The sequence below is a fragment of the Capricornis sumatraensis genome, chromosome 1 (genome assembly GCF_032405125.1).
Source record: "Capricornis sumatraensis isolate serow.1 chromosome 1, serow.2, whole genome shotgun sequence".
Classification (NCBI taxonomy): Eukaryota; Metazoa; Chordata; class Mammalia; order Artiodactyla; family Bovidae; genus Capricornis; species Capricornis sumatraensis.
In genome coordinates, this window is record NC_091069.1 from 260,581,210 (window position 1) to 260,601,398 (window position 20,189).

Genomic DNA, 20,189 nt, shown 5'->3' on the forward strand with positions numbered 1-20,189 from the left:
TATCAATTATGTCAATAAAACTGGGAGGAAAAAAAGTACTGTCATAATATTTAACAAGAAAAGAAACAACAGTAAAGTAAGGATGAGAATGAAAATTGTAAAAATCACAGTGCTAAAAGTAGTTGATGTTATACTTCCATAAAGTTTTTCTAAACTTAAGAACCATTTTTAATGGCAATCCACTCCAGCACTCTTGCCTGGAAAATCCCATGGACAGAGGAGCCTGACAGGCTACAGTCCATGGGGTCGCAAAGAGTCGGACACAACTGAGCGACTTCACTTCAAGAACCATTTTTATGTATATAACTATATTAAGTTACCTGTGACAACTATGATTTTTCAATTACTTTTTTAATGTAAACTTTTCAATTTCATTTTTTTAATATTTAGGGAAAATCAACAGGTGGAGACTCCAAGTTTTTCACAAGTTTGCTTCCAAGGCATGTGTTACTCAGCTGAGGCTGCATTTGAGTAAGGGACAAAAGGAGCACACACTCATTTCGTTCACCAATAAAAGAAACTTTCATCCCAAAGAGTATGATGCAGTCTTTATGTTGATTAAAAATCCACCGACCCACTGCTGAGCAAGTGGACTTCTTCCGCGGAACACGTGCAGGCCCGGCGACGCAGGCAGCGCAGCATGCCCAGACGGCGCCTGCACTCCTCCTAGGCGAGGGAGCGCTCCCAGTTCTGCCATCCCCTGCCCTGGGACCTGGACTTGGCTTTTCTGCAAAGGGATTTCCCAAAGCAAGCTCTCTCAGTTCATCCTGCCATTTGTCTCTTACCTCAAGCCACCTCTACACCAAAAGTGAATTACTAAAAGGCACTTATTCATTGATATATTTCATTTCTTAGCAAACAAGAATATACACCCTTGCTACTCAAGAATGGTTCCTCCTCCAGCCGGAAGTAGTTTATAAGAAACACAAAATATCAAGCTGCAACACAGATCTACTGAATCAGAATCTGCATTTTCAAACAGGAGCCTCAAGGGATTCCCAGACACATTATAAAGTTTGAGAAGAACTGCTCTACAGGACTCTACAGCAAATAGCTGTAGAAAAATGCTCCAGTTTACAACTGAATTTAGAGATAAAATATGAAAACTACCAAGACACGGAATCAGAAAAGTTCCTTAAGACAATTAGTACATAAATTAAATTCTTTATCACTGGTATCAAAGGTGCTCAGAAGTTTACTTTCAACAATGCCTACACTTAATGCTAAGTCAGTATCTGTGTACAAACAGCGGCATGTTCATATTATTATATACTGACTCCGTGATAATATATTGGGGCTGTATACTGTGGGACAAAGAATAAAAAAGAACGACTAGGTCTAGAAATACAACCACCGTCTGGCCCAAAGTTGTGCAACCCGCATTCTAAAATTTCAGTATTTAGAATTTGGAGTTGGCTAAACTTTCCAGAAAATTATTCCCCCCAAAAAATCTAAAATATGTGAACTTTAAACATATATCCTGTAATCGAAACTATTTAATAGCTAGTACTAAACAAAATTTAGGTCACCTGTAGAATCAAGAAATTGTTGTAGAGGTTTGAGCTCCTTTCTCCAGGAAAAAGGAGGTGGGTGGGATGGGGTGTTACCAAAAAAAAAAAATCAGTGTTCACCTTCTGCAATTTTTCTCACATCCTGAAAGGCCTCAACTTGCATGTTCCTACAGGTGAAGGAAACTTAAGTCGTACTCAAACAAGCTCACGTTTCCCTCCTGTGGGAGGGTAGGGGGGAAGCTCTCCTCTCTTCTGGAGAATGCATTTTACAAGGTTTGGGGGCTCCGAGCCCGTCTGGCTTCCGGCCCGCGAAGGGACCGAAAGGTACCAGGAAATGGACCAAGGAGGAAGTGGAGCCCGGCTCGGCCGCGGCGCTCAGCCTGGTCGCACCCGAGCCCCCACCGGGCGGGGAGGCGGGCGGCAGGCCGCGGGGCAGCGCCTCAGCCCCGCCGCCCCGGGGCGAGGGAGCCCCGTCTCCCGCCCCCCGCCCCCCGCCCGGAACACGCACACGCGGGGGGCGCTGCGAGGCCCCGTCGCGGCGGCGACACCTCAGGCCCGCCCGGGGGAAGGCGGCGGCGCGAGGCGGGGCGGGCCGCGTCCGGAGACGCTGAGGGGAGGCCGGGCGGGAGCGACTGCCCGCGGGGGCTGCACTGGAGGAGGGCGGAGGCGCTCAGGGCGCCCGAGCTGCTTTACGGCCGTCGGCGCCGTCGTCCTTTGGCGTTACCTGTGGCGCCGGAGGGCTCCCCGGCTCCTACGCCCTGAGTCCTCCTCCCCTCTCTCTCTCTCTCTCTCCCTCAGCCTCTGCCGGGAGCTCGCGGGACTGGCCGCGCCTGGCCCGACCAGAGAGGGAACAGGGCGGGGGGGGTGGGGGCGGCGGCGGGGGCCGGCGGCCACGTGACCACGCCCGCGCCGTAACGGCGGCCGCCCCCCGCCGCGCGCCCTGGGCGCGCTCCACCTCTAAGCACCCCGCGGCCCGGGCGCCCGCGCTCTAGTGCGCATGCGCCCGCCGGGCCTGCACACTGCGCGCGCGCGACGCGAGGCTGAGCGAGATCCGCGGGCTGAGCCGTCCGCCGCGGCTGCCGGCGCGCGTGCGCGGGAGGACTCGTTTCGTTTTTTTCTTCCCTTTCCCTTGCTTCCTTTTACCCTTTTATCTTCCACACCTCCGGCCGCGGTCTGCTGGCGCGCAGCTGGAGGCTGAGAATCCTCCCCCGGGCTGTCAGGCCCTCTTGCTCACCACCACCTTCCCAGGGTGAGGCCGTCTGAAAGGCTGGCCCTCCTGCCTGAGAATTTGCATTTCCTGTAGCCTGTGACAGGGCCTTGTTGTAGCTGAGTGGACTCCTAGTCATGCTTCAATACCCAGCCGCTCTGTCACTTCCTCTCTGAGATGTACCCTACTCTGCTTTGCGAGTCATTAGCAGTCTGTGCATACCTATTTTAGTATGGGGCTTCCCTGGTGGCTCAGCTGGTAAAGAATCCGCCTGCAATGCCGGAGACCTGGGTACCATCCCTGGGTCAGGAAGATCCCCTGAAGAAGGGGAAGCCTAGCCACTCCAGTGTTCTGGCCTGGAGAATCCCGTGGACAGAGGAGCCTGGCGGGCTGCAGGCCTTCGGGTCTCAAGAGTCGGACACGACTGAGCGACTTTCACTTCACTGCTCACCCGTAGAGAAATAATACACGTTATTTTTTTTTACAAACCACAGTAGTAGGCTTGGATTTTATGTTACCTCGTAACTTAGGGCAGTATATGTCTGTAACATTGTGATATCTCCGCAAAGGCTTGAGGACTGACTGTAAATCCTGTGCTCTGTTGTCCTCCACTTGCTTTTAGTCAAGATTTAAACAGCGGGATGCTGTTCGCTTGTTTCCCCAATTTGAAAGCCTTTGAATGAAAAGGCTTGGAATGGTATTGCTCATTAGGGTGCTAAATGCTTCACCTAGTTACAGAGATTTATGGTATTTTATTACATATCTTCACAAAGAGCCTAATGGAAATTGATAGTGTTGAGTCCTGAAAACCAAGGCAGGAAAACGTCACATTTCCAAAGGTTAGCTAGCTTCAGAGGAAGGTCCCTGGTGGAAGACCTTTGTTGGAGAACTGACAGACCCTCCCCTTTAGGGGAGTCCCCTCACTGTCAGCACATTTGGTTGTCAAAGCAGTACAGGTTAAGTGAGTTTCTTGTGCCAGATTTAATCAGGGAAAACTAAATAAAATGTAAAAACTAACTGGTAGCTCTGGCTAGATGAGTCATCATTACTGTTAAACCAGTGAATATTGAGGTGATGTTCAGCAACAGAACCCCTGTTGGGATAAATGTTGATCAAATAAGATATGGCAACCCACTCCGGTATTCTTGCCTGGAAAATTCCATGGGCAGAGAAGCCTGGAGGGCTTCATGGGGTTGCAAGGAGTCAGACACGACTGAGCAACTGAACACATACACACACACCTACACATGCATGAAACAGTGTTAACAAAGGCTTCTGAGAAGCAAGAAAAGCACAGCCTCCTCTCATGTGTTTGCAATGTTGATGGGCTCGTCTCTGCACCTACCAGTGGATACACCTGTGGATGGATCCCACCCAACAATTGCAGCTGCCACCTCAGATATGCCAGTAACATTTCACTGTATCTAGTCCAAGGTTCAGAATCTGAGGAACACTTATTTTGGTGGCCTACACAGAACCATGCCTCCCTAGGAGTCATGCTCTTGTGTAATCTCCTCTTGGATCTGGGCTGGACTTGTCACTGCTTTCAACAATTTAAAAAAAAAAGTCTGTTCCAAGTCTAGGCCTTAAAAACAGGCTTTGCAGTGACAACATTGAAATTTACCAGAACCTGTACTCAGGGAAAACAGAGACTATTAGGAAATCCCCGCACCTGTTGGTATTCTGGGAAATGGCTTATGGCAAAGAACAATCCTTCCCTTGTATGAGTTAGATAAGACTCTCTCTGCCCTCGGACCCCTCATTGTGTTTATGAGACCACACTCCCCCTGTCAGTCACTGATTGCACAGCAGGGCAACTCAGGCAGGTGTCCTCTAATGGGTGGCTTTGGCTCAAGGATTCCCCATGGGTCCGGCCAAATTGTCTCAGAACTGCCTGTAGTCTTGGGCCTTTCTTAATTAAGCTTCCCTTCCTTCCTGTTGAGCTTCCACAGGTGTCCTCCCTGCATCATCGCAGTCTCTCCCGCTGCCCCTGCTCCCTTCCTTTGGTCCTTCACGGTTACTCTCTCTGATTTTTGTACACCCGCTCCCATCTTGGTGTCTCCCTCCCTGAGGGCCTGAACTGAAACCCACCACCATTCTAGGATTTCTCCTGGCCCACCCTCAGGCTAGAGCTACAGGTCAGAGATAACGAATCATCTCAAAAAAATCTAACTTCTCTCATTCTCTGGTACTTTACATTTTTTTCAAATCCTTTCCATCTCCCAGACCCATTGTTAGAAGGCAGCTAACCCCAGGTAGGGGTAACAACATGCTTAAAGCCTTTCGCTACTAAGAATATAAGAAAGATTAACAGTTATTTTGACTACAAAGATAATTGAGAATATGATAAAGATTGTTATATTAGTAATAAAAATTACTAAACATGGGCCATTTGAGTCTCCCCCTCCCCATGCGTTCCTATAGCAGATACTATGGAGGCTGTTCATGTAATTCATAATAAATATTTCCAACCAACCTTCAATCACCTCTCCCTTCTCCCCACCTCAAATCCCCATCAAGAACCTGAAACGAACAAGGCCAATCAGTTTCTCTTTTCTGAGAGAATTGAGAATTGGGATTAAAAGGTAGTTAAAGGAGATCCAACCAGTCCATTCTAAAGGAAATCAGTCCTGGGTGTTCTTTGGAAGGACTGATGCTAAAGCTGAAACTCCAGTGCTGGGAGGGATTAGGGGCAGGAGGAGAAGCGGACGACAGAGGATGAGATGGCTGGATGGCATCACGGACTCAATGGACATGAGTCTGTGTGAACTCCAGGAGTTGGTGATGGACAGGGAGGCCTGGCGTGCTGCGATTCATGGGGTCACAAAGAGTCGGACACGACTGAGCAACTGAACTGAACTGAACTGAACTGAACTGAGTTAGTCTTTGTGCATAGCTAAAATTGTTAAAACCCAATGGTGTAGGCCATCTCATCAGTCAGGGTCTGATCAGGCTAGAAACCATTTCTAGTCTCTGAGGACAAACAGGAAGACACATGTCATGCTGTTGCAGCAAAAATAGAAATGAGACTTTTTCTAAACTAGAAATGAGACTTTTCTGATAAACAAGGAAAATAAGGAAACAATGAACAGTCTGGAGAAACAGCATCAGCAGGCCCGAAAGAGTTAAGCAAGCCTAGTTTTATTTTAACTACTACCAATTCACTGCACTAGCAAGGCTTATCTTTCACAAAGTTCCTTAAACTACGTGAGTTATACCCTTCACCTGGTGTTCACATTCCCCCACACTCCCTTGTAACAATCTCCTATAGAATTCTTCCTTTCAGAAGGAAGGCCACGGGCCAATAACCCCAGAGACAACAGACCAAGTCACCAAGTTGCCTGACATCAATAGTGGCAGTTTCAAAACTCTGCAGCAAGAGGAGTAAAGTAAGACCTTCATTACTTTGATCATTATCACCTACCCCAGAGCACAAGCCCCAGCAATAAAACCTCTCTTAATTCCCCAGGGAAGGGTGTGGGACACAGTTCTTGAGGTGCTAGTAGGCTTGTGACTTCTTTACCAGGCAAAGAAATAAAGCTTCTCTTTTTCTCTCCCAAAACTCTGTATCCATATTTCTATTCAGTATTAGTGCACAGAGAGCCAAGATTATGGCAACAATGTTATTGGGGCCCCAGAGCTGAGGTCATCAGATGGAATCTACAGCACGGTAATACCAAGCCTGAGTAGCTGCATGCAGAGAGAACTACTTAAGGTTGCTTTCCTTAGAAGGCACTTGTGAAGCATCCCCCTCACCCACCGACAACTGCAAGGGGTGGAACAGGGAAGCTCATGGCTATTTGTCGGATTAGGGCTTCCCAGGTGGCACAGTGGAGAAGGCAATGACACCCCACTCCAGTACTCTTGCCTGGAAAATCCCATGGGCGGAGGAGCCTGGTGGGCCGCAGTCTGTGGGGTAGCTAAGAGTCGGACACGACTGAGCGACTTCACTTTCACTTTTCACTTGCATTGGAGAAGGAAATGGCAACCCACTCCAGTGTTCTTGCCTGGAGAATCCCAGGGACGGGGGAGCCTCATCAGCTGCCGTCTATGGGGTCGCACAGAGTCGGACACGACTGAAGTGACTTAGCAGCAGCAGCAGCAGCAGCAGGTGGCACAGTGGTAAAGAATCTGTCTGACCATGCAGGTGATGCAAAAGACACAGGTTTGGTACCTGGGTCAGTAAGATCCCCTGGAGTAAGAAATGGCAACCCATTTCAGTATTCTTGTCTGGAAAATCCCATGGACAAAGGATCTTGGTGGGCTGCAGTCCATGGGGTCAAAAAGAGTGGGACGCGACTGACCGCACACACACACACACATTTGTCAGATTGGAAGAGGGATATTGGCGACCGAACAATCCGTGCTCACAGCATTCCTTTCATTACGCAGCAAATCTTATACATAATTTCAGAATGTTCTCACCTAATATAAAGCAACTATCCATTTACTAACCCTGTTATTAAAGAGACAGTATTATCAGCACGCAGAAAAATAATCGATCAGATATCAAGCGTTAAAGTCATTTTAACTTGCATTCTAATCATAGATATTATTCAAAAGAGAGCCTACACACACACCCCCCAATGCAGAAACCAGAAATCGATTTATATGTAGGGTCTACATGTCTATGTGCGGTAAGCGGCTGGTTCCTCTTTCCTTCCAAATTTATTTTCCGCTTCTTTCACTGGAGTTGGGTTTTAGCTGGGCTCATGGCCTGCTGTCTGAAGACTACATTTCCCATTCTGCCTTGTGGCTGGGTTTGGCCATGTGACTTTGTTTTCATCGTGGAGCCTACAGGTGACAATGTGTACAATTTGCACAATACTTGCTTAAAGGAAGTACCTTGCCCTGAACTGCCTCTTCTCCATTCATGCCAGCTGGCACAGAGATGGGGTGCCAACCCAACCTTCAAGAGGCAGAGCAGCAAGATGGAAGGAAATTGCATCCCTGAGTTGTCTCACAGAGCGCTGCCTGCCCAGCTTTGACTAACCCTTGACCTTTAAATCAGAGGCAAAGATATTTCTACCTTACTGAAGCCACTGAATTTTTTAAAATCTCTTTTTGAAAGCTGCATACCTGATATAATATGTAACATTATATTCTGTTAACTAAATTGTTAGGGGGATAATCTCACGAAAGACTGTCTGGACAAAACGTTGAAACAAAAATAGATCAAAGCACACGCCTTGGAAATGATGTCAACATTTATGGATCTATTGGGTACATCAACTACTTTGAGACTGCAAGGCCTGTGTTTGCAGCATTATGCTTTTTATTATCACCCATGCTCAAAGTCCTGAGTGTTCACTGGAAGGACTGATGTTGAAGCTGAAACTCCAATACTTTGGCCACCTGGTGTGAAGGGCAGACTCAGGGGAGAAGACCCTGATGCTGGGAAAGACTGAGGGCAGGAGGAGAAGGGGATGACAGAGGATGAGATGTTTGGATGGCATCACCAACTCGATGGACATGAGTTTGAGTAAACTCTGGAAGTTGGTGATGGACAGGGAGGCCTGGCGTGCTGCAGTCCATGGGTTCACAAAGAGTCGGACATGACTGAGTGAACTGAACTGATACTCAAAGTTGCCCTTAAAAATCTCAGAGCAGTCAGAGGCATTAGGAAGCACTATAGACAGGAGGTTAAGTGCACAGGACCAAGAGTAGAACAATTCAAGTTCAAACCCAGTTCTCCTTACCTGATAAAATGGAATCTCAATCAAGTTGCTTAAACCACTCAGTCTCTTTGACTCAAGTTCCATCTGTGAGATGGGGTAACAATAGTTTTCAATTTATCAGGTTGTTGTGAGCATTAATTGAGATAATCCACTGTTAAGTAAGCTATTTAATGATTCAATTAAAAATAGATATTGTTTTTTATTTTATATTTGGAGCGTTCATCAGAAAAAATAATCTGCAGTCTGTAGGAAGAGATAATTATTCTAGATAAAACCATAATGATTGGGATCCGTTGTTTGCATGCACAAAACAGCAAATTCTGGACTTTGGACACCAAAAATCAAAGATATTTTTGTTGTACTGCCCCAATATCTATGGTATATCCACTGATATGCCTAAATGGCATAGCACTAAAAGTAAGGTCTTAACTTTGTTACTTTGAAAGGACCATATCCCAAAATATTATCCTATAAGGAGAAAGAACTTATAGGAGGGAGATAATCAGTGCTGATTTTCAATTGTTTTGTGGAAGGAATCATGATCACAATCACATAAGGCCATTTATTTGAAGCCTTTGTTCTCTGTGATAGCAATGATGCCCATTGGTTAGCTGGTCAGGTGCATGCAGAGGGTTCCATGGTAAGACCTTTCAACATGAGTTTATGGTATCTGTATCCCGTAAGGGACCCTTTCAGTTTTTTTCTAGGTGCAGGCTTAGAATATGCCAAGGAAAGCATCGATGAGCAACATGACTTATATCACTTAGTTCATACCCCTGCTATACTGTTTGTGCCTTGTGAGATGACCAGACGTTTGGAGGTCTGACCTTGCCTCAATGGTGAGCTCCTCAAGGGCGAACAGCGTGTCTTACTCATTTCTGTATTGGCAGTGTTTTAGGCACTTCGCATCTGGCAGGTATTCAATAAATGTTTGCTGTGAATAAAAGTAAATCTGTATCACATTATGGAAGTCATTATCTTGCTACATGGTTGAACAGTGTTCTATTCATCTTATTGCAGTGTAACAAATTACCGCAAACATAGCTGCTTAGAACAACAAACATTCATAATCTCACAGCTTCTGTAGGGCCCAAGTCTGTGAGTGGTTTTCCTAGGTTCTCTGGGATCTGTCACCCATTTGCAAATCAAGGTGTTGGCAGAGGCTTTGGTCTCACTTCAAGGCTTCATTGGGGAAAGAGCTGTTTCTAGGCTCACGTGTTTACTGCCAGAGTTCAGTTCCTTGCCAGGTGTAAAACCAGGGCTTCAGTTCCTTGCCTGGTGGGCCTCTTCAAAGAGCAGCTCATCACATAACAGCCTGATTTATAAGTCAGCAAGAGAGGGTGTCCTAACAAGCAGATGTCACAAACCTATGCAGCAATCATGGAAGTGATATTTCCCTCACCTTTACCATATGTCTTTTGTTAGAAACATGTGACAAGTCCCTTCCACACTTAAAGGGAGGGTATTACACAGGACACTTGTGTCAGGAAGCAGGGATAACTGGGGGTTCTCCTAAAGTCTGTTCACCACCTGCAGGCCTTGGTGTATATACAATATGAACACTTGGTTCACTCAAATGAAGAAGCTTAGTTAGGTTCACATGCTAATCCAATGAGAAAATCCATATACTTGCTCAAATATGTAAATGCTCCAGATGCATGTTGGAAAAGGAAGAGTATTTCACTGAAGTCCTTACAGTCTGAATGGGTGACTTATAACTCATCAACAGAGAATAGTGAAAGTGAAAGTGAAGTCGCTCAGTCGTGCCCGACTCTTGGCAACCCCATGGATGGTAGCCTACCAGGCTCCACTGTCCATGGGATTTTCCAGGCGAGAATACTGGAGTGGGCTGCCATTTCCTTCTCCAGGAGATCTTCCTAACCCAGGGATCGACCCCAGGTCTCCTGCATTGCAGACAGACGCTTTACCATCTGAGCCACTACTTGAATGCCAAATCACCATCTTTTTAGGCTGAATGTCCCTCTAGAAGCCCTTCAAAATGATGATTGAAATATGAACATTAAAGGTATGCAACATCTCTTTCCAGCTTGGGAATTCCCAGCAAAAATGTCTCATGTAGTCCTTGGCATGCTCCAGTTGATTCCATCCATTTGGTCAGCCAGCCAAAAGCCCTAAGCACACACACAGGAAGACAAATGATGAGGACCATCAACAATGGAAGAGGCATTAATTAACCATTGTTGCAACAATGCTACATATCAAACAACTCCAATATCTCAGTGATTTACAAAAGCATTTCTTTTTCTCATGTAGGAATGGCAGATTGGTTGTGGTTCACATGCTCTCGCTTGGGCTGAGCTTGGCCAAGCTTGGCTAGGCTGGACTCCAAACTTTGGGCTGGATTCAGGTCTATTCACACATCTTCATTCTGAGACCAGCAGCTACACAGGGGCACACAGTTCATGTTCTGGTCATGTGGGTGGCAAAATTACAAGAAGAACAAGGGGGAAACATTCAATAATTCTTAAGGCTTTAGCTTGAAACTGGCACACCAGCACTCCTTTCCATGTTATATTGACTAAGGCAAGTGACAGGGCTGAGTCCAGTATCAACACTGTGTGGAAACACACTCTGCTTACCCTAGTGGGAGATGATCCTAATACAAGGAAAGAGTAAAATGTGGAGAGTCACGAATGAAGGTAAGCACAAAGAAGCCGACCTCAGAAGCTGGTCAACTGCCTGCGACATGCACGAACTCCCCAACTGTTGCTTTAACAAGCCACAGCGTCGTGGAACCAACAGTTCAGACCATTCACTGGCACAACTCTATGCTCCCTCAATATGCGATCCTCTATAAAATCCAAAATCTACATTACAGTAATATAATGAAGGTAAAGATTTTACAAGCACAGGGGCCTTAAAAATTATAGTTCCCATGGCAAATATAACATAGCTTTTTGTGCCCATATACTGCAAAGACAGAAGTCCTAACTATAAACAGTAATGGGAAGTCATGCATATTCAGGGATGAGGGTGATGAAAGAGTTATAGACCCAGTTAGAAAAATTACTTTGGGAATTTTATCTTACGGATGAAGCCTCAAGTAATGTCCAGCATAATACGACCAAATGTTTAATAGGTGACTGAATAGAGTAATTTTCATTGCAAATTACCACAATGTTGTATTCCAATGAAAAGAAACATTTCTTAGATATATTAGGGATAGTGCCAATATTTCATTCCTGTGCTTTTGTTTCAGATTTCAGTAGTTATCTTTAACTGATGGGTCTTCACTGAAATCTAATTCCTTATAAATGAGTTGACCTCATGAAGCTGGCGAATTGACATATTATGCTTCTATTTACTTTCTAACTCACAGATCTTTCAAAGATCACCTGTTTTCAACTATTGTTTAGCTGTTAAAAATGATTAATATGGAATAACATGCAGCTTGCCATTTAACTTGGCTCATCTGAAGGATGTTAGATGTTATACTGTATTTAATCAATTAACTAGACATTAAATTGAATTTAAAATGCACATTAAAACACCATAAGTTGAAATACTATTCTATCAAAGACCTTAAAGGACATAATCCTATTCCTTCAAATATAATGCTATCCCTTCCAAGTTTTGTAGTGTCATAAAGTGTCACATTTGTAGACAACTCCTGACATCCAATTATCAGTTTATTTATATGTGCCTTATGACAAGAAAAAATGCATATCTGAAATGCTGGAGTAGAGCTAAATTCTGTATATAAGACTGTTCTCTCATTTAATTTCTATATTTATGTTAAAATATTGCCTTTAAAAGCAGTCTACAATTTGGGTTCACAAAGGCACTGTCCAGAGCTGTGTGACAGGCTGACTTAAAAATTCCTGTTAAAAGGCTCATAAAGATAGAGAAAAGGAAAAAGAATGGCAAGGGCCCTATAGACTTTAATTGAGAAGAATAGTGGCTAAAGCCCAAGTGAAATTTCAACTGTTTTATTGATGATGGTGGACTGAATCTTTTTAAAATTTTATTGAAGCATATTTGACTTACAATGTTTTGTTAATTTCTGTTGAACAGCAAAGTATGTGTGTGTGTGGGGGGGGGGGTGTGGGTGTGGGTGTGGGTGTGTATGGGCACTCAGCCATGTCCGACTCTTCGTGACCTCATGGACAGTAGCCTGCCACGCCTATATATATATATGGTTGTTGTTGTAGTTCAGTCGCTATGTCTTGTGTGACTCTCTGCCGCCCCGTGGATTGCAGCACGCCGGGAAGTTTGGGCCTTTTGAGCATTAGCTCCCCATAATCCTTGCTTTTGTTGTTGTTCACTTGCTAAGTCGTGTTCAACTCTTAGCGACCACATGGACTGCAGCACTGCCAGGCGTCCTTGTCCTCCAGAACCTCCTGGAGCTAGATCGAACTCATGTCCTTTGAGTCAGTGACGTCATCCAACCATCTCAGACTCTGTTGTCCCCTTCTCTTCCTGCCCTCAGTCTTTCCCAGCAACAGTGTCTTTTCCAATGAGTCAGCGCTTTGCATCGGGGGCCAAAGTATCGGGCTTTAATTTCACCAAAAGCAACAGTCCTTCCAATGAATATTCAGAGTTCATCTCCTTCAGGGTTGACTGTTAGATCTCCTTGCAGTCCAAGGGACTCTCAAGAGTCTTCTCTAGCACAGTTTGAAAGCATCAGTTCTTCAGCATTCGGCCTCCTTTATGGTCCAAAAAAAGATATCCAAGGACATGATTTCTTTGTGAAGAGAACTGAAATGACATCTTACATAAAGATACAAATGGGAGAAAACTGATTGAAATGAGAAAAAGAATGTACAAAAACCCAAAGCACACACACAGAATTAAAATCTACACAGAACTGAGTAAAGGGCAAAGTTGGCAAAAATAATACACCAATACCATGGAAGACAGACTGAGAAATCTTCCTAGAACGCCTTAGAGTGAATTTAGAAATTTTTGGTTGCCAATAAGATAGAAAACTTATTGGAAAAATTTCCAAACCATTTTATGAAACCAATGTAACTTTGATAACAAAACTTCAGAAAAGTTAAGACACAATTTTGCCTATGCAATAGGAACAAGGTCTCCCCAAGTGGCACTAGTGGTGAAGAACCCACCTGCCAATTCAGGAGACAGGAGAGACTCTGGTTTGATACCTGGGTTGGAAAGATCCTCTGGAGGAGGGTGTGGGAACTCATGCCAGTATTCTTGTTTGGAGAACTCCATAGACAGAGGATCCTGGCAGGGTACATTGTGTAGAGTCGCAGAGTCAGACATGACTGAAGTGACTTAGCATGCATAGCCGCAATAGGATCAAAAGCCAAAGCTAACATAAGATGCTTCTTAGTAAAATGAACTCAGGTATATCAAAATAACAGTCTGCCATGATTTAGTTGCATTTAGCTTTGTAATGCCGGAGAAGGCAATGGCAACCCACTCCAGTACTCTTGCCTGGCAAATCCCATGGACGGAGGAGCCTGGTGGGCTGAAGTCCATGGGGTCGCTAGGAGTCGGACACGACTGAGAGACTTCACTTTCACTTTTCACTTTCATGCATTGGAGAAGAAAATGGCAACCCACTCCAGTGTTCTTGCCTGGAGAATCCCAGGGATGGGGGAGCCTGGTGGGCTGCCATCTCTAGGGTCGCACAGAGTTGGACACGACCGAAGCAACTTAGCAGCAGCAGTAGGCTTGTAATGCAATTTAGAAAAGGCAGAGGAACCAGAGATCAAATTGTCAACATCTGTTGGATCATAGAAAAAGCAAAAGGAATTCCAGAAAAACATCTACTTCTTTATTGACTACACTAAAGCCTTTGACTGTGTGGATCACAACAAACGGTGGGAAATTCTTAAAGAAATGGGAACACCAAATCACCTTACCTGTCTCCTGAGAAACCTGTATGCAGGTCAAGAAGCAACAGTTAGAACTGGACATGGACCAACGGACTGGTTCCAAATTGGGAAAGGAGTACGTCAAGGCTGTATATTGTCACTCTGCTTATTTAACTTCTATGCAGAATACATCATGAGAAACGCTGGGCTGGAAGAAGCACAAGCTGGAATCAAGATTGCCAGGAGAAATATCAATAACCTGAGATATGCAAATGACACCACCCTTATGGCAGAAAGCAAAGAAGAGCTAAAGAGCCTCTTGATGCAGATGAAAGAGGAGAGTAAAAAAGCGGGGTTAAAACTCAATATTCAAAAAACTGAGATCGTGGCATCCGGTCTCATCACTTCATGGCAAATAGATGGGAAAACAATGGAAATAGTGACAGACTTTATTTTCTTGGGCTTCAAAATCACTGTGGACGGTGACTGCAGCCATGAACTTAAAAGACGCTTGCTCCTTGGAAGAAAAGCTATGGCCAACCTAGACAGTGTATTAAAAAGCAGAGACATCACTTTGCTGACAAAGGTCCATATAGTCAAAGCTATGGTTTTTCCAGTAGTCATGTATGGATGTGAGAGTTGGACCATAAAGAAGGCTGAGTGCTGAAGAATTGATGCTTTCGAACTGTTGTGCTGGAGAATATTCTTGCGAGTCCAGTCAATTCTAAATGAAATCAACCCTGAATATTCACTAGAAGGACTGATGGTGAAGCTGAAACTCCAATACTTTGGCCACCTGAGGCGAAGAACTGACTTTGCAGGAAAAGACCCCGATGCTGGGAAAGATTGAGGGCAGGGAGCAAAGGGGATGAGGATGAGGTGTTTGGATGGCATCACCAACTCAATGGACGTGAATTTGAGCAAGCTCTGGGAAATAGTGAAGGACATGGGCACTGCTGTGCTGCCGTCCATGGGGTTGCAAAGAGTCGGATACTATTGAGCAACTGAACAACACATACTTCAATCAAAAACAAACAAAAAAATAGGGAAATTATTTGTGATGATATATCCATGAAATGGGATTTTATATACACATTTCAAAGAATTCTAGTAACTTGAGAAAACACTAACAATGCAATCTGGTATTGTAAAGGAAAAGGGATACAAAATTATATGCATTATGATTCTAGTTGGTTTTTTAAAATTGCATATGGCTCTGTATATACTACATGGCCTGTATATAAATTCATATAATATTGCAGGCAAAACTAGAAGAAATCCACTAAATTGAATATAGTGGATATTTGTTGTCTGACTCTTTATGGACAATTTTAATAGTCTTCTATATCCCTTTGGTGGTTTCAAAATGTTCTGCAGTGAACATATATTATTTTCATAATCAGGTATTATTTTTATAGTCAGAAGAAAAGAGAGACACTTTAAAATCAGCTCTTCTCTGTAAGAACAGAGCATTCTGCCCTCAAATTATTGTGTGGCAAGATAAATCTGAGGCTTGCACTTCTTTTCATCCTTGATGATAGCTGACAAAAAGTGCTTTCTTTCATTTTAGGATTACTCCAGACTCCCACATGAAGGTTCTCCCTGGCTTCTCTCTGGGGTGAACTTTACAACAAACTTTTAAAAGATTAAAGCAGCAGCATTATTCACAGTGGCGAATAGGTGGAAGCAATCCAAGTGAACATCTATAGATGAATAGATTGATAAAATGTGGTATATATTTAAAATGAATAATCAGCCTGAAAGAGGAAGGAACTTTTGACATATGTACAAGACAGATGAACTTTGAGGATATTATGCTAAGTGAAATAAGCCAATCACAAAAAAACAAATATTGCATGATTCCACTTACATGAGGTCCCTAGAGTCATTAAATTCTAGACGGAAGGTGGAAAAGATACAAGTTAGAACTGTGGTTGTCAGAGGCTGAGGGATGGGACATTCTTAATATGGAGTTTTAGTTTTACAGGATGAAAGAGTTGTGGAGATTTCACAATGAAACAGTTGAGGATGTACTTAGCACTATTGAACCGGACGTTGAGAAGAGTGTAAATTTCATGCTAAATGATGAATTTTATGTTAAAATATATTTTACCACAGGCTTCTTGGGTAGCTCAGCTGGAAAAGAATCTGCCTGTAATGCAGGAGACCTGGGTTCAATTTCTGGGTCAGGAAGTTCCCCTGGAGAAGGGATAGGCTACCTACTTCAGTATTCTTGGGCTTCCCTGGTGGCTCAGATGGTAAAGAATCTGCCTGCAATGCAGGAGATCTGGGTTCAATTCCTGGGTTGGGAAGATCCCCTGGAGGAGGGCATGGCAACCAGCTTCAGTATTCTTGCCTGGAGAATTCCATGGACAGAGGAACTTGGCGGGCTACAGTCCATGGGGTCACAGAGAGTCGGACACGACTGAGTGACTAAGCACAGCGCAGCATATTTTACCACAGTAAAAATAAATAAATAAAGAGTAAAAGAGGAAGAGAAAAAAGGACAGAAAGACTTCTTCAAGAGATGGGAATACCAGACCACCTTACCTGCCTCCTGAGAAATCTGTACGCAGGTCAAGAAGCAACAGTTAGAACTGGACATGGAACAATGGACTGGTTCCAAACTGGGAAAGCAGTACGTCAAGGCTGTATATTGTCACCCTGCTTATTTAACTTATATGTAGAGAACATCATGAGAAATGCTGGGCTGGATGAAGCACAAGCTGAAATCAAGATTGCCAGGAGAAATATCAATAACCTCAGATATGCAGATGACACCACGCTGATGGCAGAAAGTGAAGAAGAACTAAAGAGCCTCTTGATGAAGATGAAAGAGGAGAGTGAAAAAGCTGGCTTAAAACTCAACATTCCGAAAACTAAGATCATGGCATCTGGTCCAATCACTTCATGGCAAATAGATGGGGAAACAAAGGAAACAGTGACAAACTTTATTTTCTTGGGCCAAAATCACTGCAGATGGTGACTGCAGCCATGAAATTAAAAGACATTTGCTCCTTGGAAGAAAAGCTGTGACCAACCTAGATAGCATATTAAGAAGCAGAGACATTACTTTGCTGACAAAGGTCCCTTTAGTCAAAGCTATGGTTTTTCCAGTAGTCATGTATGGATGTGAGAGTTGGACCATAAAGAAGGCTGAGTGCTGAAGAATTGATGCTTTTGAACTGTGTTGTTGGAGAAGACTCTTGAGAGTCCCTTGGACTGCAAGGAGATCCAACCAGTCCATCCTAAAGGAAATCAGTCCTGAATATTCATTTGAAGGACTGGTGCTGAAGCTCAAACTCCAATACTTTGGCCACCTGATGTGAAGAACTGACTCTCTGGAAAAGACCCTGATGCTGGGAAAGATTGAAGGCGGGAGGAGAAGGGGATGACAGAGGATGAGATGGTTGGGTGGCATCACCAACTCAATGGACATGAGTTTGAGCAAGCTCCGGGAGTTGGTGATGGACAGGGAGGCCTGGCGTGCTGCAGTCCATGGGGTCACAAGGAGTCAGATATGACTGAGTGACTGAACTGAACTGACCTGATGTGGCACAAGCAAGGGGGACTGCCTCACTAGCAGAACCTTAGAACTGGGCCATAGGGACCTCACCTGTTATTACTGCAGGTCTTCATATGCTGAATCTGTTCCCTGCTTTATTAATTCTGTGAAATGAAATCTCTGCATATCAAGTTGTCATCAATTAATGGATACTTGAATAATTTTTAGCACACCCACAGAATAAGCTTTCTTAAAACATATTCTTTTAGGGACTCTTAATTGGGAGATCAACACTGTGAAAAAGTGGTCTGTTCATGGGTTTAGGCTTTATTTTCATGCAAAATTCTATGTGTAGCTGAATCTGTGTATTTTTATAAAAGAAGTCTCTTTGTTCTTAACACACTTTCAAGAGGGACCCAAATTTCAGAACCATTGTTACAAGGAGTGTTCTCTTTGTTGTTTAGTCTCCTAAATTTCACTGCCTGCATGCTTCAGATCGCTCTCTAACAGTATGTGGAAATGATTTTATGCATGTAAGTTACGTGAGAGTGATTTTTCACTGTTGGAAGTTCACTGTGTATATTTTCCTCCATATTTAGAGAGGGCATGAGTACATAGAACAGTCAAGGATGGTCTGTGTGCAGTGCATTCCAGACTCCTCTGTTTTCTGTCTAGCCAAGGTCTACAGGTAACTCTTGTGTCCTAACCTATTTATTTGTTCTTTTTGGTTGCGCTGAGTCTTTGTTGCTTCAGTTGTTCAGTTCAGTCGCTGACTGCAGCATGGCAGGCCTCCCTGCTGCTGCTGCTGCTAAGTCGCTTCAGTCATGTCCGACTCTGTGTGACCCCAGAGATGGCAGCCCACCAGGCTCCCCTGTCCCTGGGATTCTCCAGGCAAGAACCCTGGAGTGGGTTGCCATTTCCTTCTCCAATGCATGAAAGTGAAAAGTGAAAGTGAAGTTGCTCAGTTGTGTCTGACTCTTAGCGACCCCATAGACTGCAGCCCACCAGGCTCCTCCGTCCATGGGATTTTCCAGGCAAGAGTTCTGGAGTGGGGTGCCATTGCCTTCTCCGGCCAGGCCTCCCTGTCCATCACCAACTCCGGAGCTTGCTTAAACTCATGTCTGTCCAGTCAGTCGCGGGATTTTTCCAGTTGTGGGACGTGGGAGCTACTCTTCATTTCAGGGCATGGGTTCTAGGGAGTGTGGACTTCAGCAGTTGTGGTGCATGGGCTTACTTGACCTGTGGCATGTCAGATCTTCCCAGACCGGGGATGGAACTCATCACCCCTACATTGGTAGGTGAATTCTTAGCCGCTGGACCACCAGGGAAGTCTCTAACCTCTGTTTATTTTGCCTGCATATGTGCCAGGATGTAACTTTTTTAAAAAATTAAGACATTTATTTGTGAATGTTTCTCCGAGCTTATTTATTTATTTAATAGTCACTTTAAAACAGTTTAAAAAATTTCTTGGTAGTGACTCTCAGAAATGTATTTTATAGTATAATCCATTTTACATATAGTCTCGCACATATATACACGGAACAAAAGCGACTCTGAATAATACCCTGACTGTATGTGAAACACTGGCATTTTCTTTCCACTCCATTCCATACTATTTCATGTCACTCTTCTACGTTAGTTATGAGAAGAACTGCTACTTGGAACCTCCTTTATCAGTGTTTCTCAAAGCAAAGTTCTCTAATTTAGCTGTGCATTAAGGTCACTTGTGTACACATGTCCTAAGTCGTTTCAATTATGTCTGACTCTTTGTGACCTCATGGGCTGTATCCCGTCAGGCTCCTCTGTTCTTATGATTCTCCAGGCAAGAATACTGCAGTGGGTTGCCATGTCTTCCTCCAAGGATCTTCCCCACCCAGGGACAGAACCCACGTCTCTTTATGTCTCCTGCATTGGCAGCCGAGTTCTTTGCCACTAGTGGCCACTTGGGAAGCAGCCCTAAGATCACTTACGGAGCTTTAAAATCCCGATGCCTGGGTGCACCCCTTATTCCCTCTCCCTCCCCATTCCCACTGCTGAAGATTGTGATTTAATTGGTCTGGGGAAGAACCTGGGTCTGGGGACTCTTAAAAAGCAACTTCTGTGATTCTAACCTGCAGCCAGAGTTAAGAAACAGATTTAAATTGATTTCACAATCCTCTGGGAGGTCTCATCTCTCAGTTTGAAAAAATGTTTGAAATAGACTCTTTCAGTTTTGTTTGATGGTATATCAAACATACAAAGTTTTTACTTTTGTTTTTTGAAATAATATTTATTTTCTCTTCATTACATATTCAAATACACTCCATAAAAGACCAAAGCTTACGTTTGCCCCCGTATCTTTGTACTTGAATAAACTCCCTCGCAATCATTTGCTTCTCAAACTTTAATGTACATAAGAATCACCCGGGATCCTTGTTTTAATGAAGGTTCTGATTCAGCATGTCTGGGGTGGGACTTGAAATCTACCCTTATAATGAGTTCCTA

At 44.2% G+C, this 20,189-nt stretch overlaps 1 protein-coding gene across 2 annotated transcripts in view; it reads right to left on the reverse strand.

Moving 5' to 3' along the window:
* The window catches only part of TBC1D5 (TBC1 domain family member 5), a 589,263-nt gene extending 586,956 nt beyond the window's left edge, over positions 1–2,307 (reverse strand). For both annotated transcript variants that reach the window (XM_068981508.1, XM_068981501.1), the window contains exon 1: positions 2,236–2,307. The gene's annotated coding sequence lies outside the window, so the exon portion shown is untranslated. The remainder of the gene's footprint in view (positions 1–2,235) is intronic.
* Positions 2,308–20,189: the final 17,882 nt, after the last annotated feature.